This window comes from Boleophthalmus pectinirostris, unplaced genomic scaffold (assembly GCF_026225935.1).
Source record: "Boleophthalmus pectinirostris isolate CB_2022bp ecotype Guang Dong unplaced genomic scaffold, ASM2622593v1 HiC_scaffold_3, whole genome shotgun sequence".
NCBI lineage: Eukaryota > Metazoa > Chordata > Actinopteri > Gobiiformes > Gobiidae > Boleophthalmus > Boleophthalmus pectinirostris.
The window spans coordinates 8,115,345-8,143,065 of NW_026571299.1; the positions used below are offsets into that span (position 1 = coordinate 8,115,345).

The window sequence follows — 27,721 nt, forward strand, 5'->3', positions numbered from 1 at the left end:
AGGTTGAGACCAAGTTGAGACCAGGTTTAGACCAAGTTTAGACCAGGTTGAGACCAGGATTAGACCAGGTTTAGACCAGGTTTAGACCAGGTTTAGATCAGGTTTAGACCAGGTTTAGACCAGGTTTAGATCAGGTTTAGACCAGGTTTAGACCAGGTTTAGACCAGGTTTGACAGGTTTAGACCAGGTTTAGACCAGGTTTAGACCAGGTTTAGACCAGGTTTAGACCAGGTTTAGATCAGGTTTAGATCAGGTTTAGACCAGGTTTAGACCAGGTTTAGACCAGGTTTAGACCAGGTTGCAACTGGGTTTAGACCAGGTTTAGACCAGGTTTAGACCAGGTTTAGACCAGGTTGCAACTGGGTTTAGACCAGGTTTAGACCAGGTTTAGACCAGGTTTAGACCAGGTGTATCTGCCGCGTCATCGTTGTAGCAGCTTTAGTTCGTTGTCACGTGGGAGGGTGGAAGAAATACGCTGCTAAAAAAACGCAGAATCAATCTAAAAACCACTTCGGCGACAAATACAAGGCCCACACATCACTCTTAGAAGGTAGAAAGCTCTGAAAAGTTGATTTTGCATGAGATGGGCCCTTTAAATTTTAGAACCCTTTGTGGCCCACGAGTCAAAAAGTTTGCCCAGTCCTGGTTTAGTGGCAAAAAAATTGGATTTAGTGTTTAGTTCAACTTTTAAAAAACTCTTGTGAGCTTTAAACCATGTCATAATGTTGTTACCTCCTCATAAACAAACCTGGAGTTGTGTTTTGTTTCATTCACATGTTTGAGTAACTCTTTATTATTAGTCTGTTTACATCTCCAAAGCTCAAAATGCTCTGTTTCACCTTGTGATGTCATGAAGAGGTAGTTTTCAACAGTTCACCTTTGGTTCAGTCGAGATTCCAGGGCTGAAATGATCCAAATGATTCTAGTGAAGGTGTGTGGAATTTTAAAACCACGGATCTATAAATAGAAACTGGAGAAGGCGTCGACCAAACACACACCTACACAAAAAACTATGTCAATCTTTTGCGCTTCGTTTGTGCTGCGAAAAGTTTCGTCTGTGCTGCTCTGGTTTTGGAGATACTAACGATACTTTTATAGGTCAAATCAGGGTCAGTCAGTCAACACGAGTGAAGATAAACGATCTGAGGCTGTGGAAAAGTCTTTAGTAATTTGCTTTTGTTGCATATTTTTATATAATTATACAGATTTTTTTTCCACTGCCTCAGATCGTTTATCTTCACTAGCTGAGCCAACATGACATCATAAAATTACCGCAAAAATCATAATTAATCATTTTAGAAACATACAAGCACAAATGATAACAGTCAAAGTATAAAACAGCACAAACGAAATACAAACTTTAGTATAATGTTCTGCTGTTTTTAGGCTATTTAACATTTTGAGGGGCTGGACAACGTCATTGACCGAAAATAAAACAGCTATAATATCTTAAGAACCATAATCGCACAAATGAAACTTTTTCCAGCACAAATGAAAGCACAAACGTACGAAACCATTTTGAGCCGTTTTAGAGTATTTTGAATCTTCCTGGGTGATGGTCCGACTCTAATTTGACCTATAAAAGAATCATTATTGTCTCCAAAACTAAAGCAGCACAAATGAAACTTTTTGTAGCACAAAACAGCACAAAAAACTGACATAGTCTCTGCGTAGTAGGGATGGGCATGATTAGTCGATTAATCGATAATTGATCATTAAGAATTTCATCGATTACGTTCATTTTAATCGACAAACTGAATGTAGGTTGCTGTGTGTAGTGTGACCAAACAGGTGTGTACATGTGTCTCTCTGCATCAGAAGGAGCGAGACACACAAACAGTCGGTCAGTCTGCAACGTACCGAAGCACAAATGTGTATTTAACAATGATTTGTACAAGAAATTCCACACTTTCCGTTGCTTTCGGGACAAGTGTGAGTCCATGTGCACAGTGAACAAAGCAGCACATATGTTTCTGTGTCCAGTGGGAAAAAGTTTTACCAGGTGAGAGTCGCTCAATGTGGATGACGAGTCCCACCTCCCTCCCCCCGTACGGTGTCCTGGTTTTGACAAACGCAAATCTGGTCACACTAACCTGTATTTACCTGAGTCATGTCTTTTAAATCTGACAGAAGTTGAACCGCATCAGTGCACAAGAGCTGTAGTTTTATCTTTCGCTTGAGTTTATGCAAATTAGTGATGCGGTTTTAAGTTTCGTTTCTGTGAGAGTTGAACAAAACTGAATTAAACACATTATAATGTCAAACGGGCTGATGTGGCTCTAGAGTCGTTACGGTTTATATGTCATAAAGTTGAATTTATTTATGCAGATTAGTAGTGCAGATAGTAATAATAATGATGATCATTTTAATATAAAAATGTTAACGATTAATCGATAATCAATCGTTAATTCTTCCGACGATCAATTAAGAAAATTTAATCGAATGCCCATCCCTACTGCGTAGGTTTGCGTTTGATGGGGTCCAACTTCACGGACATTGTTCCCCGTCTGTCCCGGCTCAAGACAGACTAGTGGTTACTTCAGGTACTGCAGCTTCCCGGCAGCTTGGGCCCAGAAAGAACTTTTCCCATAGAAGCACAATGCATTTTCTGGGAATTCAAACTGCCAATGTTTTGACAGGGCATCAACAACTTTCACAAAGGTCGGACTTTGCAGGATTCTTTTCTGTTTTCACAACATAAACCAAGTCGTGGGGTTTTAAAATGACCGCCCATTCAAGTCAATGGGCATGACTCCAGATTCGCCTTTAGCTCGGTGAGGTACTTCCGGTGGCTGTGGGTCGATTGAGCGTGTGCAGTAGTGCTCTTTTCTCCTGCGAGTGCACACACGGAGCGCAGTCTTGTGTATCATGTGATCGCTTTGACCAATCAGAGCAAGAGGAGCTAGAGCGGAGCCAGAGCGAACGATTATAAAGAGTTTTTTTAAGACAACTGAAGGACTTTAAGCTGAGAAAAAATTTATGATCCAAAAACTGGTCAAAACTGCCACAAAATTTGACATTTTTGAAAGTTGTAGGTCCCTGTCAGCTGAACACGAGTAGTTTGTGATTACATTGCCTCTATGAGAAAAATCCTCTCTCAGCCCAGGGGATTTTTCCGCTGAAGCTCCAGTAAGTGTCACTACGTCAACTGGAGGCAGCTACAAGCAGCAACACCCTCCAGTTATTTTAATAGATCAATGACATAAACTTTAAAAAATGTTTAAATCCTCAAAGCGCCTAAAAGTGATCTGTAAAACTTAGCCTCGCCCTGAGCCGCTCTAACTCCGCTCTAGCAGCTCTCGCTCTGATTGGTCCAAACGCTTCACGCCGTGAACGTTACAGACGTCACACGGTGGGAGGAGCTCGTCCGGACTGAGGAAGTACCATATTTTTCGAACTATAGGCGAGTTTCATTGTTGACAAAAGCGCGCGTTGCATGCTGGGAATTATTTTGGTCGGCGGCAAGAAATGCTGGACGGAGTGAGAAAGCACGTAAAGGGTATTGATCCTGGTTATTTATCCACTCTAACGGCAGAGGACCCAAGACCATTTGACCAGAAATTGGTCATAAGCATCGATGTCCACAATGACTTGGTGGAAACTCCTGGGCCATTCACAGCAGAAAAGATGAAAACCTCCAAGAGTCTCGATGTGTTGTTGAACTTGTTGGAGTCCACGGTTTGTTAGGATCTTCTACGTTTGCTCTGCGAATGTTTGAAAGCCGTTTAATTCGCCGTTAGCTTGGAATACGAAAAAGACATTTTCCTTCTTCCGTGCTTCTATTTGTGCATCCGATAATGCAGCAGAAATTTACCATTATCGGGGATAAATACGCGAGGTTACGCACTGTGTTTGACGCTATCGTGTTTCTTGCCTCCAATCTAAATATTTCCCAGCATGCAACGCGGGCTTTTAATAACAATGACGTCAGCTGAAACTCGCCTATATGCTCAATATCAATAATGTTGAATTCTCTCGTCTATTTTCATACATAAGTTGCACCGGATTATAAAGCGCATTAAGTGAAACAAACGGACGACACTTGAGACTGATCCTTTAGTCCAGGCGTCCATGAATGTCTTGGTGAATGTGGATTATGAATGTGAATGTGGGTGGATCATTTAAGTTTTTTTTTTTTTTTTCCTATGAGGAGTAATAATGTGTTTAATGCAGCTTTGCGCACATTTGTTTACATTTTACAGAAATTAAACTTAAAACCACATGGCTCATTTGCATAAACTATAAGCGCTGAAAAAAACAACTCGCTCCTTGTGCACTGATGTCCTCAGGTTTTGTCGGACTAAAGAACACAACTCTGCGAGGCTCCTGACTATGGTAACCGTAATGCTCCAACAATCCATCAAGAGGTGCGGTAGTTCGTAGTTTACCAAAGTCGTACTAAAACATTTTGACAGATTTTTGAGCACCGTGTACCACATAAAATCAGTTCGAGGTCAGTAAACACAACCACAATTAATACAAAAGGCGCACCGGATTATGAGGCACATTGTCGATTTTTGAGAAAATTAAAGGATTTTAGGTGCGCCTTATAGTCCGGAAAATACGGTAAATGCGGAAGAGAAAATATGCTCATGCGCCAGTGAGCAAAGGACACTGAAAACAACACGACGTCATCTTGGGTTTAACTTTAGACTTTATTAAACATTCAGGGTTTGTGTGTTAAACATGCGAATGAAACAAAACACGACTCCAGGTTTGTTTGTGACGAGGAAACAACATTATAACATTTCAGACGGACGGTACGGGCCTTTCATCTGAAATCTCCAAATGCCTGATTCACAAATGTTCACTGTGCCATTATTTGTTTGGGATCGGCTACATAAACTTATCGTTAATCTTCCGGCTTAAAGTCCTTTCAGACGACGACAACACGTCTGGGGATGAAAAATGGCACCACTTTCTGCAGCTACTGAGAAAACACACAGGATATTCACTTTTGTTTATTTACTGACAGAGAAGATACAGACGAGGGTTTTCAAAAGCATCGAAAAACAAATACTCATCGATACCAAAACTAGTATCGAAACTAGATACTCATATGAACAGGTTTTGATACTAAAAAGTCAATGAGGAAAAGAGGGAGAAGGAATTTTTGTGGTTAGACCAGGCTGAGACCAGGTTGAGACCAGATTGAGACCAGGTTGAGACCAGATTGAGACCAGGTTGAGACCAGATTGAGACCAGGTTGAGACCAGGTTGAGACCAGGTTTAGACCAGGTTTTGACCAGGTTTTGACCAGGTTTAGATCAGATTTAGACCAGGTTGAGACCAGGTTTTGACCAGGTTGAGACCAGATTGAGACCAGGTTTTGACCAGGTTTAGATCAGATTTAGATCAGGTTTAGACCAGGTTTAGACCAGGTTTTGACCAGGTTTTGACCAGGTTTTGACCAGGTTTTGACCAGGTTTAGATCAGATTTAGACCAGGTTGAGACCAGGTTTTGACCAGGTTTTGACCAGGTTTAGATCAGATTTAGATCAGATTTAGACCAGGTTTTGACCAGGTTTTGACCAGGTTTTGACCAGGTTGAGAACAGACTGAGACCAGGTTGAGAACAGACTGAGACCAGACTGAGACCAGACTGAGACCAGGTTTAGACTAGGTTTAGACTAGGTTTAGACTAGGTTCAGATCAGGTTCAGACCAGGTTCAGACCAGATTTAGATCAGATTTAAACTAGATTTAGACTAGGTTTAGACCAGGTTGAGACCAGGTTTAGATCAGGTTTAGAGCAAGTTTAGCCCGGGATTAGACCAGGCTGAGACCAGTTCTTTGGGCCAAGTTAAGACTGGGTTTAGACCAGGTTGAGACCAGGTTTAGATCAGGTTTAGAGCAAGTTTAGCCCGGGATTAGACCAGGCTGAGACCAGTTCTTTGGGCCAAGTTAAGACTGGGTTTAGACCAGGTTGACACAAGGTTAAAACTGGGTTTAGACGAGGTTCAGAATAAGTTTAGATCAGGTTTAGACCAGATTGAAGACAGGTTGAGGCCAGTTTTCAACAGAGTTTAGATCAGGTTTAGCCCAGGTTAAGACACGATTCAGAATAAGTTTAGACCAGGTTTAGACTGGGTTTAGACTGAATTTAGACCAAGTTTAGACCAGGTTTAAACCAGGTTTAGACCAGGTTTAGTTCAGGTTTAGACTAGAACCAGGACGGGTCTTGCACGGGGAATAAATCAGACCACATGGAAATATAAAAGAAAGTTCTCTGATTTAATGTTGAAAATCTAATTTTATTGTCTAATTAAAGCGTGTTTTTATTGTCATTGTGGTATCAGTATCGGTATCGAGTATCGAGTCTGTTCCTCGGTATCGTGATCTCGCTGGTTCAGAGCTGCAGAAGGAGCAGAGTGAAGAGCAGCTGCTGGAGAAACAGGAAGTACACTGACTCACTTCCTGTGTCTGTGACCTCCGACCTCAGATATTTTTACGGCTTTGTTCCTGTTCATTCATAAACACGGTTTGTTTGTCCAACTCATCCTCCATGTAACGACAAACACATCTGCCCCAGGGACGGACCGGGTTTAGACCGGGTTTAGACCGGGTTTAGACCGGGTTTAGACCGGGTTTAGACCGGTTTAGAGGTTTATTTAGACTAGGTTTAGACTAGGTTAAGTCTGGATTTAGAAAGAGTTTGGCCAGGTTTAAACCAGGTTTGGACCAGGTTTAGACCAAGTTTAGACCAGGTTTGGACCAGGTTTAGACTGGATTTAGGCCAAGTTTAGACTGGATTTAGACCAAGTATAGACTGTATTTAGACCAAGTTTAGACCCGGTTTAGACTGGATTTAATCCAAGTTTAGACCAGGTTTGGGCCAGGTTTAGACCAGATTTAGACCAAGAGTAGACCAAGTTTAGACTGGATTTAGACCAAGTTTAAACCAGGTTTAGATCAAGTTTAGACCAAGTTCAGACCAGGTTTAGACTGGATTTAGACCAAGTTTAGACTGGATTTAGTCCCAGTTTAGACCAGGTTCGGACCAGGTTTAGACCAGGTTTAGACTGGATTTATACCAAGTTTAGACCATGTTTAGACCAAGTTTAGACAGGATTTAGACCAAGTTTAGACTGGATTTAGACCAACTTTAGACTGGATTTAGTCCCAGTTTAGACCAGGGTTGGGCCAGGTTTAGACCTGCTTTAGACCTGGCAAATTAACTCCCAAATAATATTCATCTAACTCACACCATCTGTTGTCAAATATGAATCATCGGAATCTAAAAAAAAAAAAAAAAGTTGACTAATACAAATTTTGTTCGACTAAAACTGAATGACTAAAGTCCTGCTCCAGATCTTGAGCTGGTGACTCTGATTCTGATTGTGCAAGATTTCGAGTTAAATCAGTCAAGTTAAATGTCCTATGTGACCCATAACTGAGTCTTGTGAGCTCTAAGTCATGTTACATTATGTTAAGAAATAAATGGTAACACTTTATAATAACTACACCTTATTTAGCCTTAATAAAGCATGAACAAAGACTTAATTAATAATGATTCATGCTTAGTAACTACTTAATTACTACCTGAATTAGCACTTAACTTGCACTTAATGCACCTCTGCTGTAAATAGTAACTCAATACTTCTTAATTACTCATGAACTAACCATTTGCATGTTTACAAATGCATATTTAAGTACATATTTGAGCATTTATTAATGATTAGTAAGTTATGACAGAATGATTTACTAATAATGCAATGCAATGATAATTCAGGCAGCTGTTGTCTGTTAGTTAAGTCTTTCTGAGAGCTTTTAAAGTGAAGACTAATTATGCTTTATTAAGCATTTGTTAAGGTTGGTCAAATTCCAGAGAAACAATATTGCATTACTAGTAAATCATTCTCTCATGGTTTACTAATCATTAATAAATGCTCAAATTTGTACTTAAATATACATTTACAAATGCACACGCAAATGGTTGGTTCATGAGTAATTAAGTAAGAAATACTTATGAGTAACTATTTACAGCACAGGCGAATTAAGTGCAAGTTAAGTGCTAATTCAGGTAGTAATTAAGTAGTTACTAAGCGTGAATCATTATTAATTAAGCCTTTGTTCATGCTTTATTAAGGATAAATAAGGTGTAGTTATTATAAAGTGTTACCAAAAAATAAGTGTTGTCCAAATGAGCCCTAGAGTTGCAGCAGGAGTTTCCAACATTTTTTTTTTTTTTTCCCGGTGAGCTACCTTTACAAAAAGAAAATGCCAAAGGGTTACTCATTTTTGCGGGCACAACTGTAGGAAAGTGTTACGTGGGGAACAGTTCGATACCTATAAAACATAAACATTTATCCATTTATTGGTGAAAAAATTCAGGCACCAAAATGATACTTTAATGGTATTTCAACAAATTTGAGTCATTCAGCACAATATTAAAGGGGTGAATAATCTGTGTATCATTTGTTTATTAGTTTTTCAAAATAAAACCAAAAATAAGAACCAAAAAAACAACAATTTTCTTCATTATTTGTCTCCAAAACCAAAATGGAAAAACGGATAATGGACTTTTCTGTGACTTAAACTGCGATGCTGGACTTTTGCGCTGCATACGGACTGAACCAGGACTAAAACAGGACTGAAACAGGACTAAAACAGGACTGAACCAGGACTAAAACAGGACTGAACCAGGACTAAAACAGGACTGAACCAGGACTAAAACAGGACTGAACCAGGACTAAAACAGGACTGAACCAGGACTAAAACAGGACTGAACCAGGACTAAAACAGGACTGAACCAGGACGGAAACAGGACTAAACCAGGACTAAAATAGGACTAAACTAGGACTAAAACAGGACTAAACCGGGACTAAACCAGGACTGAACCAGGACTAAAACAGCACTAAACCAGGACTAAAACAGGACTAAACCAGGACTAAAACAAGACTGAACCAGGACTAAAACAGGACTGAACCAGGATTAAAACAGGACTAAACCAGGACTAAAACAGGATTGAACCAGGATTAAAACAGGACTGAACCAGGACTAAAACAGGACTGAACCAGGATTAAAACAGGACTAAACCAGGACTAAAACAGGGCTGAACCAGGATTAAAACAGGACTGAACCAGGATTAAAACAGGACTAAACCAGGACTAAAACAGGACTGAACCAGGACTGAACCAAGACTAAACCAGGACTGAACCAGGACTAATCTTGGACTTGAGAGAGACGGGACTATGCGAGTGCACCTCTGGGCCCGTCTCGACACTCAGTCCTGGTTCAGTTCTGTTTTAGTCCTGTTTTAGTCCTGTTTAAGTCCTGGTTCAGTCCTGGTCCAGTTTAAGTTACGTAAACGGGAAAGGCCGTTATCCTTTTTTTTTTTCCATTATTCATTTAAACACGAAATCGAAAACTGAAAAAACGAATCTTTATCTGTTTCTTCATTTTGGTTTTGGAGACAAATATTGAAGAAAACTGTTGTTGTTTTTTTTCTTATTTTTGGTTTTATTTTGAAAAACGAACGAACAAACGATAAAAGGATTGAGACTCTGAGGCAGGAGAAGTTTATTTACCATCAGTCCGTCCCACAGATTTAAACACTCAACACTGTGTAACATTGGTAATTTATGCCCGACACAAACAGGAACTAAGAAGAACAACTCAGAGACAAGACAAAATAATAAAAGTACAGTGACAGTGTAGCGCTTCTGAGAGACGAGCGAACGAGGGAACTGATCGTGCAAAAGAAGAACAAAGTCTGTAATAGTCGGATGAGACCAGAGCAAACCACGGAGAAAAATGTCCTTGATAAGACTCTGCAGGGAATCCAAAAATTTCACAATATTGTTTCTTCCTCAAAAACAGACCTCGAGTTGTGTTTTGTTTCATTCCCTCGTTTGAGTAACTATTTATTATTAGTCTGTTTACATCTCCAAAGCTCAAAATCAGGGGCGGACTTACAATCTGTGAAATATGTCAAACAGAAAACGTAAGGAGAAAGGTGGATCGGAAAAGATTAAAGGTTGTATAGAGGATTTTCCAAGGAACGAGAAATCCAGCGACTGTTTGTCCTTTTTCAAATGTTGCACATGCGTGAAACCCCCCCCCTCCCCTACAGCTCCTACGTAGAAACACCTCCTCCCTCCTCCTCTTTACGCTAGAAACAGGTTTGTTTACAGCCGGTGCACATGACTTGTAAACAACTAACTACAGCGGGGAGAGGAGCAGGAAAGGGGTGCAGAGAAGGTTGCGCGGAGATTCAGTGCGAATGAACTAGCTACAACACGCAGCAGCAAGCGGACTCTTTCTTTGCCTTAAAAATTACGTTTTCAGACATAGGATATCGCTTTCGTGTCCTGAAAAACGTTTGTCTAACTCTTGGAAATAAAGTACGTTTTCATAATAAGCAGAAGTTTCCTGTCCAGGAGTAATTTGTGGACCAGTGCGTCAGTCTTTAGACCCTGCGTCTGCTTCAGTCGCGCCATCGCTGGAATGAATCTCCAAGAATCACCTTAGTTTGGCTTTGCTGCTTTTCCCCTTGTCTTCTTCTTTCAGCGACCTCAAAAACGGACTTTCTTTTGCGGCGAACTGCTCCTGGATTCTTGTCTGTCATTGCAACAAACTTTGTGCGAACTGCGAGGAAGATATAGGTCAAAAAAGCCGCTAAGAACTGTTGCGTTGGTGGAGTAAACAGCGTCTGTGCGTCTTGCGTCTGTGGACTGCGTGACAGTCGTACGTAAACCACGTACCGGCGGCGCGCAGGCAAGTCAGTTACTATAGAAACGTAGGGAGTTTGATTGACAGCCTGTCAGCTCACAGATAACGAGGCAGTGTCGTTATCTATTGGCAAATGTTTAGCCCCACCACGTCCAGAGTTGATGAATTTTTATTCTCTTTTTTTTGGTCATCATAATTACAAGGCTACTGCACCTCTATAATCTATCATTGACAATTTGAAACAAAAAAAATCCTCCATACAACCTTTAAAGACAAAAAAGCTGAGTCACTTTGAAATGAAACAGCAAAATGTAAAAAGCTTACAGAGTTTTTTTTGGCAGCAGCGGCAGTAGTAATGTCGTAGATGATGTTGTTGAGGGACAGACAGTAAGAAAGTGACGTCCTCATGCGTCTGGACGATGAGTTTGTGATTGACAGGGCGGCAGAAAACAGTGACCTGATGAGGAAACTTCCACTACACTGATTGCAACCACTTTGAATAGGCAACTAGGGATGGGCATGATTAGTCGATTAATCGATAATTGAAAAAGTTTCATCGATTACGTTAATTTTAATCGACAAACCGAATGCAGGTTACTGTGCGTAGTGTGACCAAACAGGTACATGTGTCTCTGCATCAGAAGGAACGAGACACAAACATTCAGTCTGCAACGTACCGAAGCACAAATGCATATTTAACGATGACTTCTACAAGAAATTCCAAGCTTTCCGTTCCGGTCGAGACAAGTGTGAGTCCATGTGCACAGTGTACAAAGCAGCACATATGTTTCTGTGTCCAGTGGGAAAAAGTTTTACCAGGTGAGAGTCACTCAATGTCGATGACGAGTCTCCACCTCCCTCCCCCCGTACGCTGTCCTGGTTTTGACAAACACAAATATGGTCACACTAACCTGTATTCACCTGAGTCATGTCTTTTAATCTGACAGAAGCTGAACCGCATCAGCGACACAAGAGCTGTATTTTTATCTTTGCTTAGTTTATGCAAATTAGCGATGCGTTTTTTACGTTTTGTTTCTGTGAGAGTTGCGCAAAACTGAATTAAACACATTATAATGTCAAACGTATTGATGTGGCTCTAGAGTCGTTACGGTTTATATGTCGTAAAGTTGAATTTATTTATGCAGATTAGTAGTGCAGATAGTAATAATAATGATGATAATTTTAATATAAAAACGTTAATGATTAATCGATAATCGATTGTTAATTCTCTCAACGATCGATTAAGAAAATTTCATCGAATGCCCGTCCCTATAGGCAACATTACAACATTTTACTGATTTAGGTGTTTGTTTGTTTTGTTTTTTATGAACATCCAGAAGTAGTAAATCTTTGTGTGTTTTCTTCAATTATTTAATGATTGATTTATTCATTATTATTTATTTAAATCAGCCCATACCTAGGGTTGGGCAGTAATACGGTATTACAGTACACCGCGATATCAAAAAGTAGCAATGGTATCAGTTTCATTACCATCATTTAAAAAAAATCTGCAGCGCATAAGGACCTAATATAATATTATGATTTACTGATATCTAAATTTGTTTGAGCAGCACAAATTAATGTGTGGTTGTATTTTCAATGTAATGCAATCACGATTTAAAACTTATAGTGTCTATACTGTTTCTTTTAACTGCGTGGGGACATGACGTCCGATTAGTTTTGTTCCGCTGTCACTTGACACTCATGAGGGAAACTAAGACAAGGCGGCAAGTCCGGCTGCAAGAAAGTTGGTACCCCCCAAAAAAATACTAGTACTTCTGCAACTTGGCAGCATTTTGGCTTCAGGCGCACATTTGTTTACGTTTTACAGAAACGAAACTTAAACCCACGTGGCTCATTTGCATGAACTTATAAGCGCTGATAAAAACAGCTGCTTCTTGTGCTGCTGATGCGGTTCAACTTTTGTCGGACTAAAGGACACGACTCAGTGGAATATGTGTTTTTTTCAGTGGAATATGTGTTTTTTCAGTGGAATATGTGTTTTTTTCAGTGGAATATGTGTTTTTTTCAGTGGAATATATGTTTTTTTCTGCGACGGAGGATGATGCAGCTGACGGTGAGTCTGTTCTGTGCGTGTCGCGTTGGAGACGGTTCATGTTTTAACTTTTCAGAGATTATGGGCATGGCTCCAGTGCATGTGAGTATTTCGCCCTACGGGAGCGTAAAAACTGCAACTTTTGGACGCGTAACTTTTAGAATGCATGGAAAGTGAATGAGGGCGGCACGAGTACGGAGCAGCACGTCCTGCACGCGTAGATTTCAGAACATAGGACCCATCCTTTTTTCTGACGCTCTACGAGAGCTTAGGCGCGTATCCCCGATAAAATACACAGAGAGCATGAATCTTTTGGTTGTATTTGTGCGTTTACCATCAGTACAACGTGCACCTGGGGCAGTTCTGTGTCGTGTGCCGTGGTCATTTTGTCTTCTTATATACTTTAACTTCTTAGGTTCTTTTTAAAGACATGCAGTAAAGTGTGTTTACCTTGTTGACATGTTTCGGCTGCTGCATCTTCAGAACTGTCACCGGTGTTGGTGGTGACGTGTCGTGTATCAGCTGTTGTTACTTCCTGTGGGCGTGGTCAGACCTGATGGACCTGCAGGTCGCTCAGACTGACCACGCCTCCCGTCGCCCGGTGGAGAGTCTCTGGAGGAGGGTGTCCCAGGTGTGTGAAAGGAGGAACGCTCCGTCATCACGGTTAATGCTGCCTGTGCCTCGTTTCCTGATTTCAATGGCCTCCTTGATCCCTTGATCCTTGATCCGTTCAAACGCTGGATCAAGGAGGCCATTGAAATCAGGAAACGAGGCACAGACAGCATTAACCTGCAGGTCCATCAGGTCTGACCACGCCTACAGGAAGTAACAACAGCTGATATACGACACGTCACCACCAACACTGAGGACACTTCTGAAGATGACTCGCAGCAGCAGCAGCCGAAACATGTCAACAAGGTAAACACACTTTACTGCGTTGTCTTTAAAAAGAACCTAAGAAGTTAAATACAAGTGTGTTCAGCTGTTTAGTTTCACTGTGGACCTGATACAAGCGGCTAAACGCGCCCAGTCAACTTAGTTCGTCTTTCCCGTTGACAAACACAGAGCCAGTGCTGCGCGTGTTCGTCCTGCTGCAGCTGCTGGTGGCGTCGCTCTCGCTTTGACGCGCGGCTGTGGTTTCACGAGGTTACGCACGTAAACGCTGACATTTTGGTAATACAGTAATTAGGGGTGTGCAAAAATATCGGAATATCGATATATCGTATCGTTTAATGTGATGATACAGTATCGATATCGTGGGCTACTGTATCGATATTTCACCAAGAGTATTTTTAGGTGTGTTTTACTAAATTATTTTGTTATTTTGTTGTTTGTTCAGTGAAAGGAAACTCATTTATGCGACACATTTGACATTTTTACTGTTTGGAGGATTAAAATGTTTGTGTTTCATATGAACTTTGCACAAGACGTGATTTAACAAAGACTTTTAGTATCACAGCCACGATTTAGCCTTATTTTTTTATTGAACCGTATCGAATCGATTTGAAATATATCATATCGAATCGAAAGTGCACTGTATCGAGGTATGTATCGTATCGTGGCCTGTGTATCGAGGTATGTATCGTATCGGCAACTCCTTAATGATACCCAGCCCTAACAGTAATACCGTATACCCCAGTAAAATCCTGAAACGGTATCACGGTATAAAAAGTTTGGATAAAACCCAACCCCCTCCACCTTCTGTCTTCCTCAGGTCAGTATCCCTACACTATAAACCGGGACGAGGGGCTTTTTTACTCTCACACACCTGGGATACTGTCCTGAGGAAGTCGGACTGCAGGTGGCGCTGTCGTCCTGCCTCCACCGGTAGGAGGACAGCGCCAAAACCTGTTTAAATCATCCGAACAGACTCGTCACAACAACATCACGTGACTCTGAGTCGAAACTGTCAGGTATGAAAACAAAACTCTTGGTCTGAAAAAAGTAAACGACATAAACTCCAGGTCTGTTTTTGAGGAGGTAACAACATTATAACATTACATAAATCTCACAAGCCGCCCTGGTAGACCTTCTATTTGTTCCTGAAAGTGAAGTGAGTTTTTCTGTTTTGTGATGTTGTCAGTTTTCAGGAATAATGTGACAAAAACATAAAATATTTTGTTATCTTAAAAGTTGACCCTGACACACAGACTCCTGACACGGGTCATGTGGGGTCGAGAATGTTCTGACGGAGGATGTGGGGTTTATCACACTCTGGGGACAATAATCAGGTCAGACGTAAATGTTAACACATAAAACCTGAATGTTTACGCTGAAAAAAAATACTCTGTTACACCTGGTGATGTTACAGGAAGTGCTCCACTGATCTGGAATTGACAAAATCTAGAACTGAAATTTAACAAAATGTAAAAACTAACTTGAAAACTACAACTGTGAGATGATAAACACATCTGCACCAGCCCCAGGGACGGACCAGACCAGGTTTAGACTGAGTGGTTTAGACCAGGTTTAGATCAGGTTTAGATCAGGTTTAGACTTGTTTAAGATCAGGTTTAGACCAAGTTTAGAACAAGTTTAGAGTTTAGTTTAGACAGGTTTAGACAGGTTAGAGTTTAGACCAGTTTAGAGGTTTAGAGAGTTTAGACCAGGTTTAGACCAGGTTAGATCAGGTTTAGACCAGTTAGACCGGTTTAGACCAGGTTTAGACCAGGTTTAGACAAGGTTTAGACAGGGTTTAGACCAGTCTGAGACTGGATTTAGACCAAGTTTAGACCAGGTTTAGACAAGGTTAAGACTCGGTTTAGACCAGGTTTAGACCAAGTGTAGACTGGGTTTAGACCAGATTTAGACTGGGTTTAGAGAGAGCTTAGACCAGGTTTAGACCAGGCTTAGATCAGGTGTAAACCAGGTTTAGACCAAGTGTAGACCTGGTTTAGACCTGGTTTAGACCAGGTTTAGGCCAGGCTTAGACCAGGTTTAGACCAAGTTTAGACCAGGTTGAGACCGGGTTTAGACCAGGTTTAGACTGGATTTATACCAAGTTTAGACCTGGTTTAGACCAAGTTTAGACCAGTTTTAGACCAGGTTCAGACCAAGTTTAGACCATGTTGAGACCACGTTGAGATCAGGTTGAGACTGGGTTTAGACCAGGTTTAGACCAAGTTTAGACCAAATGTAGACCAGGTTTAGATGAAGGTTAGACCAGGCTGAGACTGAATTCAGACCAAGTTTAGACCAGGTTTAGGCCAGGCTGACTGGATTTAGAACAGGTTTAGACCGGGTTAAGACCTGACTGGGTTTAGACCAGATTTAGATCAGGTTTAGACTGGATTTAGACCAAGTTTCAGCCCTGGAATTGCCAATGTCGACTGAACAAAATGTAAGAAGGAGCTGTTAACTGAATACTACCACTTCATGACATCACAAGGTGGAGCAGAGCATTTTGAGCTTTGGAGATGTAACAGACTCATAATAAAGTGTTGCTTAAACATGTGAATGAAACAAAACACAGCTCCAGGTCTGTTTTTGAGGAGTTAACAACATTATAACACGACTTAAACCTCACAAGACTTGTTCTGTGTGATACAGGACTTTTACAGATGAGTATCTAGTTTCGATACTAGTTTTAAAATCGATTAGAGTCTGTTTTTCGATACTTTTGAAAAGCCTAAACCCAGTCTCCGTGTAAACCCAGTGTGTGTTTTATGTCTGTGGGAGGTTTTTGTGGTTTTTCTCACTCCTCGATCACAGGAAGTAGTTAAACATTGATGTAAATTTAGTCCCTGTGACAGTCCAGTCCTGGGTCTGGGTCTGGGTCTGGGTCTGGGTCTGGGTCTGGACCGAGTGCGGTCTGTGTGCAGTCATGTGACACAGGGAGAAGCAGGAAGTGACCGTTTCCCTGGAGACCGTGGGCGTGAGGTCAGAGGTCACGGGGGACTCAGAACAAAGATGAGTCTGTGTCTGCGAACGAGTCACACCTGGACTAAACCAGGACTAAACCAGGACTAAACCAGGACTGAACCAGGACTAAACCAGGACTAAACCAGGACTAAACCAGGACTGAACCAGGACTAAACCAGGACTGAACCAGGACTAAACAGGACTAAACCAGGACTAAACCAGGACTAAACAACCAGGACTAAACCAGGACTAAACCAGGACTGAACAGGACTGAACCAGGACTAAACCAGGACTAAACCAGGACTGAAACCAGGACTGAACCAGGGACTAAACCAGGACTGAACCAGGACTAAACCAGGACTAAACCAGGACTGAACCAGGACTAAAAACCAGGACTAACAAACCAGGACTAAACCAGGACTGAACCAGGACTAAACCAGGAAACCAGGACTAACCTAAACCAGGACTAAACCAGGACTAAACCAGGACTAAACCAGACTAAACCAGGACTAAACCAGGACTGAACCAGGACTAAACAACCAGGACTAAACCAGGACTAAACCAGGACTAAACCAGGACTAAACCAGGACTAAAACCAAGACTAGACCAGGACTAAACCAGGACTGACTAAACCAGGACTAAACCAGGACTAAACCAGGACTAAACCAGGACTAAACAGGACTAAACCCAGGACTAACCAAAACCAGGACTAACCAGGACTAAACCAGGACTAAACCAGGACTAAACCAGGAACCAGGACTAAACCAGGACTAAACCAGGACTAAACCAGGACTTGAACCAGGACTAAACCAACAGGACTAAACCAGGACTAAACCAGACTAAACCAGGACTAAACCAGGACTAAACAAGGACTAAACCAGGGACTAAACCAGGACTGAACCAGGACTAAACACCAGGACTAAACCAGGACTAAAACCAGGACTAAACCAGGACTAAACCAGGACTAAACCAGGGACTAAACCAGGAACTAAATCAGAACTAAACCAGGACTAAACCAGGACTAAACCAGGACTAAACCAGGACTAAACAAAGACTAAACCAATACTAAAAAGACTAAACCAGGTCTAAACCAGGACTAACCCAGGTCTAAACCAGGTCCAAATCAGGTCTAAATCAGGTCTAAACCAGGACTAAACCAGGACTAAAACCAGGTCTAAACCAAGACTAAACCAGGACTAAACCGGGTCTAAACCAGGCCTAAAGGGAGGCTAGACTAGGACTAAACCCAGACCAAATCAAGAATAAACAAGGTCCAAACCAGGTCTAAACCAGGACTAATCAAGGTCTAAACAAGGACTAAACAAGGACTAAACCAGGTCTAAACCAGGGTCTAAACCAAGAGTAACCTAAGCCTAAACCAGGACTAAGGCAGGACTAAACCTATTCTAAACCAGGACTAACCTAGGCCTAAACCAGGACTACAACAACCCAAACCCAGTACTAGGGCAGGACTGAAGCAGGACTACACGAGGACTGCAGCAGGCCTAAAACCCGGACTGTGCCTGGTCCTGTCCCGGTTGTGTGGGAGGGAAACAAAGCTCCTCTTTCTGTCGGACACAATAGCGGCTCTGACGGCCTCAGGACTCTGGTCTGAACTACAAAAACCGTTTACAGAGAAACATCACCAACAGACTCAGAAAGACTCAGACACGAAGTACTGACGCTCAGAGTACTGCTACTGCATGTAGTAAAAGTACTGTTGACGGGAGTACTGTAGTATTAGTACTGCAGGAGAAGTGCAGGAGCAGGACTACAGCAGAACTAAACCAGGACTAAAACACGACTATAGCAGAAATAAAGCAGGACTAAAACAGGACTAAACCAAGATTAAAGCAGGACTGAACCAGGACTACACAGGACTAAATCAAGGACTAAACTAGGACTACAGGAGGACTAAACTGGGACTAAACCAGGACTACAACAGGATTACAGCAGAACTAAACCAGTATTAAAGCAGGACAAAACCAGGACTACCCAGGACTAAATCAAGGACTAAACCAGGACTAAACCAAGACTAAAGCAGGACTAAATCGAAGAGTAAACTAGGACTATAGGAGGACTAGACCAAGACTTAAACCAGGACTTAAACCAGGTCTAAACCAGGACCAAACCAGGATTTAAACCAGTACTAAACCAGGCCTAAATCGGTACTACTACAAGACTACAGCAGAACTAAACCAGGACTAAAACAGGACTAAATCAAAGACTAAACCAGGACTACAACAGGACTAAACCAGGACTACACAGGACTAAATCAAGGACTAAACCAGGACTACAACAGGACTAAACCAGGATTAAAGCAGGACTAAACCAAGACTAAAGCAGGACTAAAGCAGAACTAAATCGAAGAGTAAACTAGGACTATAGGAGGACTAGACCAAGACTTAAACCAGGACTAAACCAGGACTGAACCAGGGCTAAATCGGTACTACTACAAGACTACAGCAGAACTAAACCAGGACTAAAACAGGACTAAATCGAGGACTAAACCAGGATTAAACCAGGACTACACAGAGCTAAATCAAGGACTAAACCAGGACTATGGGAGGACTAAACCAGGACTAAACCAAGACTAAAGCAGGACTAAATCGAAGAGTAAACTAGGACTATAGGAGGACTAGACCAAGACTTAAACCAGGACTTAAACCAGGTCTAAACCAGGATTTAAACCAGTACTAAACCAGGACTGAACCAGGCCTAAATCGGTACTACTACAAGACTACAGCAGAACTAAACCAGGACTACACAGGACTAAATCAAGGACTAAACCAGGACTACAACAGGACTAAATCAAGGACTAAACCAGGACTACAACAGGACTAAACCAGGACTACAACAGGACTAAACCAGGACTACAACAGGACTAAACCAGGACTACAACAGGACTAAATCAAGGACTAAACCAGGACTACACAGGACTAAATCAAGGACTAAACCAGGACTACAACAGGACTAAATCAAGGACTAAACCAGGACTACAACAGGACTAAATCAAGGACTAAACCAGGACTACAACAGGACTAAACCAGGATTAAAGCAGGACTAAACCAGGACTAAATTAAGGACTAAACCAGGACTACAACAGGATTACAGCAGAACTAAACCAGGACTAAACCAGGACCAAACCAGAAATAAACCAGCCCTAAAGCAGGACTAAACCGAGTGTAAAACAGGACTAAACCAGGACTACAACAGGACTAATTCAAAGACTAAACCAGGACTATAGGAGGACTAGACCAGGATTTAAACCAGCCCTAAACCAGGAGAAACAGCAAAATTGTCTCTTGTGAGCTTTAAGTCGTGTTATAATGTTTTTACCTTGTCAAAAAACAGACCTGGAGTTGTGTTTTGTCTTCTGTCTTAGCTCCAAATGCTCTGTTCCAACTTGTGATGTCATGAAGTGGTAGTTTTCAAGTTAACAGATCTACTTTTTACCTTTAGTTCAGAAGAGATTGACAGTTCCAGAGCTGAAATTATCCAAATGATTCTAGTGTGAAAGTGTGCGGAGGAGCACTTCCTGTATTACCACGTGACATCACAAGGTGGAACGGAGTGTTTTTAGTCCGAGCGAAGAAACAAAACAGAAACGAAACACAAGTCCAGGTCCAGGTTTGTGACGAGGAAACAACATTATAACACAGATCAGAAAATTGTGTAACGTGGGCCTTTAGAGCAAGTATTCAAACCTGATGTAATCCTGGTTTAGTCCTGGTTTAGTCATGAGTTAGTCCTGGTTTAGTCTTGGTTTAGTTCTGGTTTAGTCCTGGTTTAGTCCTGGTTTAGTCCTGGTTTAGTCATGAGTTAGTCCTGGTTTAGTACTGGTTTAGTACTGGTTTAGTACTGGTTCAGTCCTGGTTCAGTCCTGGTTCAGTCCTGGTTTAGTCATGAGTTAGTCCTGGTTTAGTCCTGGTTTAGTACTGGTTTAGTCCTGGTTCAGTCCTGGTTTAGTACTGGTTTAGTCCTGGTTTTAGTACTGGTTTAGTACTGGTTTAGTCCTGGTTCAGTCCTGGTTCAGTCCTGGTTTAGTCCTGGTTTAATACTGGTTTAGTCCTGCTTTAGTCCTGAGTTAGTCCTGCTTTAGTCCTGGTTTAGTCATGAGTTAGTCCTGGTTGAGTCCTGGTTTAGTCATGAGTTAGTCCTGGTTTAGTCCTGGTTTAGTCCTGAGTTAGTCCTGCTTTAGTCCTGGTTTAGTCATGAGTTAGTCCTGCTTTAGTCCTGGTTTAGTCCTGAGTTAGTCCTGCTTTAGTTGTTAGTCCTGGTTTAGTCATGAGTTAGTCCTGCTTTAGTCCTGGTTTGGACCTGGTTTAGTTCTTGCTGAGTCACGTGGTTCCTTGCGTGTGCTCGAGTATTGTGTACTTCCTGTTTCCTCAGTGGAAAACAGTCCCAGAAAAGTACTGCGGTGGTACTACAAAAAAATACTGCAGGACCTATGGACCTACCTACTACGGGCCTGACAACAGATCTAAACCAGGTCCAAACCAGAACTAGACCAGGACTATAATATCGACCAGTCTACGCTCTAAGAATACAGTCTAAACCCCAGGTACTTTAACTTCTTGGGTTCTTTTTGAAACCCTAAACCAGGTTCTAACCCAGGTCCGAAACCAGTCTACAGTAAAACCAGGTCCCAGTTCAGCCCCACACTCCCAGCTCGGACCTTGACCTACATCACGAGTGGTATAATGCTCCCTACAACAGATGAATAGCCAGACTAAACTGCTCTACACAGGACTGAAAAACACAATATATTCCAATATCTTTTTTTTCCTTTCTGATATCGAAAACTGATATTTGCCGATACCGATATTAGGTTTTAATTCCATCGCAAGGACCAAAGTCATGTTAAAGGGCTCATAAATCCGTGTATCATTCGTTCAAAATAAAACCAAAAATACGAAAAGAAAAAAGCAACTATTTTCATTATTTGTCTCCAAATTCAAAATCAAAAAACAGATAATGATTTGTTTTTTCAGTTTTCGATTTTGTGTTTAAATGAAAAATGGAAAAAATGGATAACGGCCGTTTCCCGTTTACGTGACTTAAACTGTGATGCTGGACTGAACCAGGACTGAACCAGGACTAAAACAGGTCCGGGACCAGACCAGCACTGAGACCAGGGCTGAGACCAGGGCTGAGACCAGGGCTGAGACTGGGACCAGACTGGGACTGAGACTGGAACTGAGACCAGGATTGAGACCGGGACCAGACCAGAACTGAGACCGGGACTGAGACTGGGACTGAGACCGGGACTGAGCCCGGGACTGAGACCGGGACTAAGACCGGGACTAAGACCGGGACCAGACTGGGACCAGACTAGAACTGAGACCGGGACTAGAAAGAGAACAGACCAGGACCAGGGCGGGGCTGAGACCAGGACTGAGGCCGGGATTAGACCAGGACCAGACCGTGACTGAGACTGGGACTGAGACCGGGACTGAGACCGAGACCAGGACCAGACCAGGGTTGAGACCAGGACTGAGGCCAGGACTAGACCGTGACCAGACCGGGACTGAGACTGGGACTGAGACCGGGACTGAGACGAGACCAGGACCAGACCAGGGTTGAGACCGGGACTGAGACCAGGACCAGACTGGGACCAGACCGGGACTGAGATCGGGACCAGACCGGGACCAGACCGGAACTCAGACCGGGACTGAGACCAGGATTGAGACTGGGACCAGACCAGGGCTGAAAACGATTCAGTCCTGGTTCAGTCCTGGTTCAGTCCTGGTTCAGTCCTGGTTCAGTCCTGGTTCAGTCCGGCATCGCAGTTTAAGTCACGGAAACGGGAAATGTCTGTTATCCATTTTTTCCATTTTTCATTAAAAACACAATCAAAAACTGAAAAAATGCATCATTATCTGTTTTGTTTTTTTATTTTTGTTTTGGAGACAAATAAGAAAGAAAATATTTGTTTTTTCGTTTTCTTATTTTTGGTTTTATATTGAAAAATGTATGAATAATGATACACAGATTCTCATATGACACAATTTTCTGATCTGTGTTATAATGTTGTTTCTTCATCACAAACAAACCTGGACTTGTGTTTTTGTTTCATTCACATGTTTAACTCACAATTTAGGCTGTAGGAAGTGCTCCACTGTGTTTTTAAACTCCACACACTTTCACTAGAATCATTCAGATGATTTCAGCCCTGGAACTGCCGAGCTCGACTAGAAAATGAAAAGGAGCTGTTAACATGAAAACCACCACTTCATGACATCACCAGGTGGAACAGAGCGTGTGGAGCTGTGGAGATGACGAATAAACCACAGTTACTCAAACATGTGTTGAAACAAAACACAAGTCACACACTCCAGGTTTATGATGAGGTAATATTATGGGCCCAGTGTAAACCAGGACTAAACCAGGTCTAAACCAGAACTAAACCAGGACTAAGTCAGGACTAAACCAGGACTAAACCAGGTCTAAACCAAACTAAACCAGGACTAAGTCAGGATTAAACCAGGTCTAAAACTAAACCAGGTCTAAACCAGGACTAAACCAGGACTAAACCAGGTCTAAACCAGGTCTAAACCAGGTCTAAACCAGGACTAAATCAGGACTAAACCAGGACTAAACCAGGACTAAACCAGGACTAAATCAGGACTAAATCAGGACTAAACCAGGACTAAATCAGGACTAAACCAGGACTAAACCAGGACTAAACCAGGACTAAATCCAGGTCTAAACCAGGACTAAACCAGGACTAAACCAGGACTAAATCAGGAACTAAACCAGGACTAAGTCAGGATTAAACCAGATCTAAACCAGGACTAAACCAAGACTAAATCAAGACTAATTCAGATCTAAAACCAGGACTAAACCAGGTCTAAACCAGGACTAAACCAGGACTAAACCAAGACTAAATCAAGACTAATTCAGATCTAAACCAGGACTAAACCAGGTCTAAACCAGGACTAAACCAGGACTAAATCAGGACTAAACCAGGACTAAACCAGGACTAAACCAAGACTAAATCAGGTCTAAACCAGGACTAAACCAGGACTAAACCAGGACTAAATCAAGTCTAAACAAGGTCTAAACCAGGTCTAAACCAGGACTAAACCAGGTCTAAACCAGGACTAAACCAGGTCTAAACGAGGTCTAAACCTGGACTAAACCAGGCCTAAACAAGGACTAAATCAGGACTAAACCTGGACTAAACCACAACTAAATCAGGTCTAAACCAGGACTAAGCCAGGTCTAAACGAGGTCTAAACCAGGACTAAACCTGGACTAAATCTGGTCTAAACCAGGACTAAATCAGGACTAAATCAGGTCTAAACCATGTCTAAACCAGGTCTAAATCAAGTCTAAACCAGGTTTAAACCAGGTCTAAACTAGGACTAAACTAGGACTAAATCAGGTCTAAGCCAGTTCTGAGCCAGGTCTAAACCAGGACTAAATCAGGCCACCCCCAGGACCAAACCAGGTCTTTCCCAGGTCTAAACCAGGACTAAGCCAACCCTAAAGAGAACTAAACAGGACCAAGTCAGGGCTAAACCTGGACCAAACCAATCAGGACTAAAACCAGGACTCAACCAGGACTAAACCAGGTCTTGGGTGTTCTGGTGCGTGGTGGAGAATGTGTGAGTCCGAGGGCGTCCACTTCCTGTCCGGAGGAAACCCCACTTCCTGTGCGCGACCACAACAATAAAAGACTGTTCCTTTCGTCTGTTGAGTGTTCTGCTGTTTAAACAGAGTCCAGGGGCCCGAGGACCAGGGGCCACACCTCAGCCCGGACCAGGGGCCATCGTCAGGACCCCGGGGTCACGCCAAGAATCCACCAAGACCTCACCCCTCGGACATGTGCGGGGTTTGTGTGAACGAAACAAAACACAAAACACGAGTCCACGAGGAAACGACATTAGAACATGGATCAGAAAATAGAGTAAAGTGGGTCTTTTTAAAGCAAGTATCAAACCTGATGTAGTCCTGGTTTAGTCCTGGTTCAGTTCTGGTTTATTCCTGGTTTAGACCTTGTTTGATGATGTTTCAGTCCTGGTTTAATCCTGGTTCAGTCCTGGTTTATTTTTGGTTAAGCTCTAAATCTCTAAGTCTGGGTTTAGTCCTGACTTGGTCCTGTTTAGTTCTCTTTAGTCCTGACTGGTTTGGTCCAGGTTTAGTCCTGACTTGGTCCTGTTTAATCCTCTTTAGTCCTGGTTTAGTCCTGGTTTAGTCCTGGCCGGTTTGGTCCAGGTTTAGTCCTGACTTACTCCTGCTTAGTCTCTTAAGTCCTGGCTTAGTTCTGGTTTAGTCCTGGCCGGTTTTGTTCCGGTTTAGTCTGACTTGGTGATGTTTAGTCTCTTTAGTCCTGAGTCCGGTTTGGTCCTGGTTTAGTCCTGACTTGGTCCTGTTTAATCCTCTTTAGTCCTGGTTTAGTCCTGGCTGGTTTGGTCTGGGTTAATTCTAACTTGGTCCTGTTTAGTTCTCTTTAGTGTTGGCTGAGTCTTGGTTTAGTCCTGGTTTAGTCCTGGCCGGTTTGGTCCAGGTTTAGTCCTGACTTACTCCTGCTTAGTCCTCTTAAGTCCTGGCTTAGTTCTGGTTTAGTCCTGGCCGGTTTGGTCCGGGTTTAGTCCTGACTTGGTGATGTTTAGTTCTCTTTAGGGTTGGCTTAGTCTTGGGTTAGTCCTGATTTAGTCCTGGCTGGTTTGGTCCACTGGTTTAGTCCTGACTTACTCCTGTTTAGTCCTCTTTAGTCCTGGTTTAGTCCTGGTTCAGTCCTGGCTGGTCTGGTCCGGGTTTAGTCCTGACGTGGTCCTGTTTAGTCCTCTCTTTAGTCTTGGTTTAGACCTGGTTTGGACCTGGGATAGACATTTAGACTTGGTGTAGACCTCATTTAGATCTTGTTTAGTCCTGGTTTAGTCCTGGTTTAGACCTGATTTAGTCTTGGTTTAGACCTGGCTCAGTCCTGGTTTAGACCTGGTTTAGACCTGGTTTAGACCTGATTTAACTCTGGGGTGTTGCAGAGCTGGACACACCTGCCCTGGGGCAGAATAACCAGAGTCGCTGCTGTTATTCTGCGGTAAAAACTAAACCTCTGTGATCAAACACGTCCACACACAGACTGAACACACGTGCAGATGTTACAACAGACTTGAACCAACAACCTGCGGATTAGTGACTTAAGGCTCCTTCTCTTCTGCACCTGTCAGATTCACCTGTCTAAACCTGACAGGGACTCCACTGCGCACGAACCGCAGCGTTAGTGCAATGTGCGCGCGCACTGACGCACTGAGCTCTGGGCTTTTGTTCTGATCTGAGTCTGAGTCTGGGGTGACACGGACCCACGGGTGACACGGACCCACGGGTGACACGGACCCACGGGTGACACGGACCCACGGGTGACACGGACCCACGGGTGACACGGACCCACGGGTGACGCTCACAGAGATGCTGCCCCGCGCGCTCACCTCCCCGCGCGCACGGTCCTCACAAACTTGTCCAAACAAACCGCACAGACAGCGCAGATTTCAGCAGATCTCCGCGGTTCTCACCTCGTTCGGCGCAGGACTCCGCGGAGTTCTGGTCCCGAAGCGCCCGGAGCTGGTCGGAGCCTGTCGGTTCGCTCCGGCCCGGTTTGGCGCGGTTTGGGTTCGGGTTGTTCGTAGATCCACTGTGCCTGACTTTCTCTGACAGACTTTTCGGGAGGAGACGCGTGTCAAGTGTGAGTCTGCGAGCACGGAGCGCACTTCCGCTTTCACAATAAAAGACTACAGGAAAACTTTCGAATTTCCGGTTTTGCGTAAAGTAAAAGACAACTAAAAAATGATATCGATAAAACAGATAACAGATAACATGACCTGTGTGATTTTTGGAATCCAATTGGTGAACATGATTATGAGAAAATACTTAAGTCCTTTTTAATTACCTTTTATTTATCACTTGCACCATTTGTAATCAGTGTTGTGAAGGTGACTTTTAAAATGTATTCCCCTACAGATTACAGATTACATACACCAAAATGTAATTTGTAACGTAATCCATTAAATTACTTAACATGAGTAACGTAATCTGAATACTTTGGATTACTTGATTTACTGTAGAGAAGCATAAATCGTAACATAAGATGTTTTGTCTGCGAAAAGAAAATGAAAAACCCAGAATTTACTGAACCAAATTAAAAATATTACTGATTAAAGACGAGGAGACATGATCCGCACAGCATGATTTAGTCCTGTTAAATCCTGTTTAAGACATAGTTTAGACTGGTTTACCTGGTTTAGACCTGGTTTAGTCTTGGTTTAGGTTTAGTCCTGGTTTAAATCTGGTTTTAGACCTGGTTTAGAGCTGGTTTAGTGTCCGGCAATGAGTGGAATTACCGGGAATATATATATATATATATATATATATATATATATATATATATATATATATATATATATATATATATATATATATATATATATATATATATATATATATATATATATATATATATATATATATATATATATAATATATATATATCCCAAAATGTGAAAACAGGAAAATACCTCTGTGTAATCCATTTATTTCAACAAAGTAACTGTAATCCAATTACCACTCACTGAAACAGTAACTGTAACTGAATACAGTTACTCATAATTTGTACTCTGATTACTCTGGTACATGTAATCTGTTTCTCCCCAACACTGTTTGTAGACTTAAAGGAGTGTATAGTTTGATTTATGGTAAAACTCACAGCTCATAGAACAAGTTTACATGAATATTTCTCCTAAAAAAACAAATAATTTTATGACTCCAGACACATAAACCACCTGCTCCTTCACTTCCCTCACATGTTTGCTCATCTGTGAAGCTTGGAATTTTGATACACCAGTGTGTTTTTGATCAACACAGTGAAGTTTTCGGCTGCAGGACTAGAGGACAAAACTGTACAAGTTAAAGTCTAAAATGAAAATAAATCAGTCAGTAAACTTGTGTCTCACTTTGGCAAATGAAAACATGAAAACCCCTGAATCAGAGAAGATACAACCACTTATAGACACTTTTAACAAATACAGCAACATTTTATTGAGCTACCAGTGGCTGTGGAAGTGCTTTTTGGTTTGTTTTTTTAGCTGAAGCTTCCCTGGCTGCAGACCAAAACTTAATTTGAACAACT

General features: G+C 42.2%; 1 protein-coding gene across 1 annotated transcript in view; it reads right to left on the reverse strand.

The window, feature by feature from the left end:
* arap3 (ArfGAP with RhoGAP domain, ankyrin repeat and PH domain 3) overlaps nucleotides 1–26,278 on the reverse strand; it is a 78,555-nt gene extending 52,277 nt beyond the window's left edge. The window contains 1 exon segment of the mRNA XM_055160107.1: nucleotides 26,112–26,278. The gene's annotated coding sequence lies outside the window, so the exon portion shown is untranslated.
* Nucleotides 26,279–27,721: the final 1,443 nt, after the last annotated feature.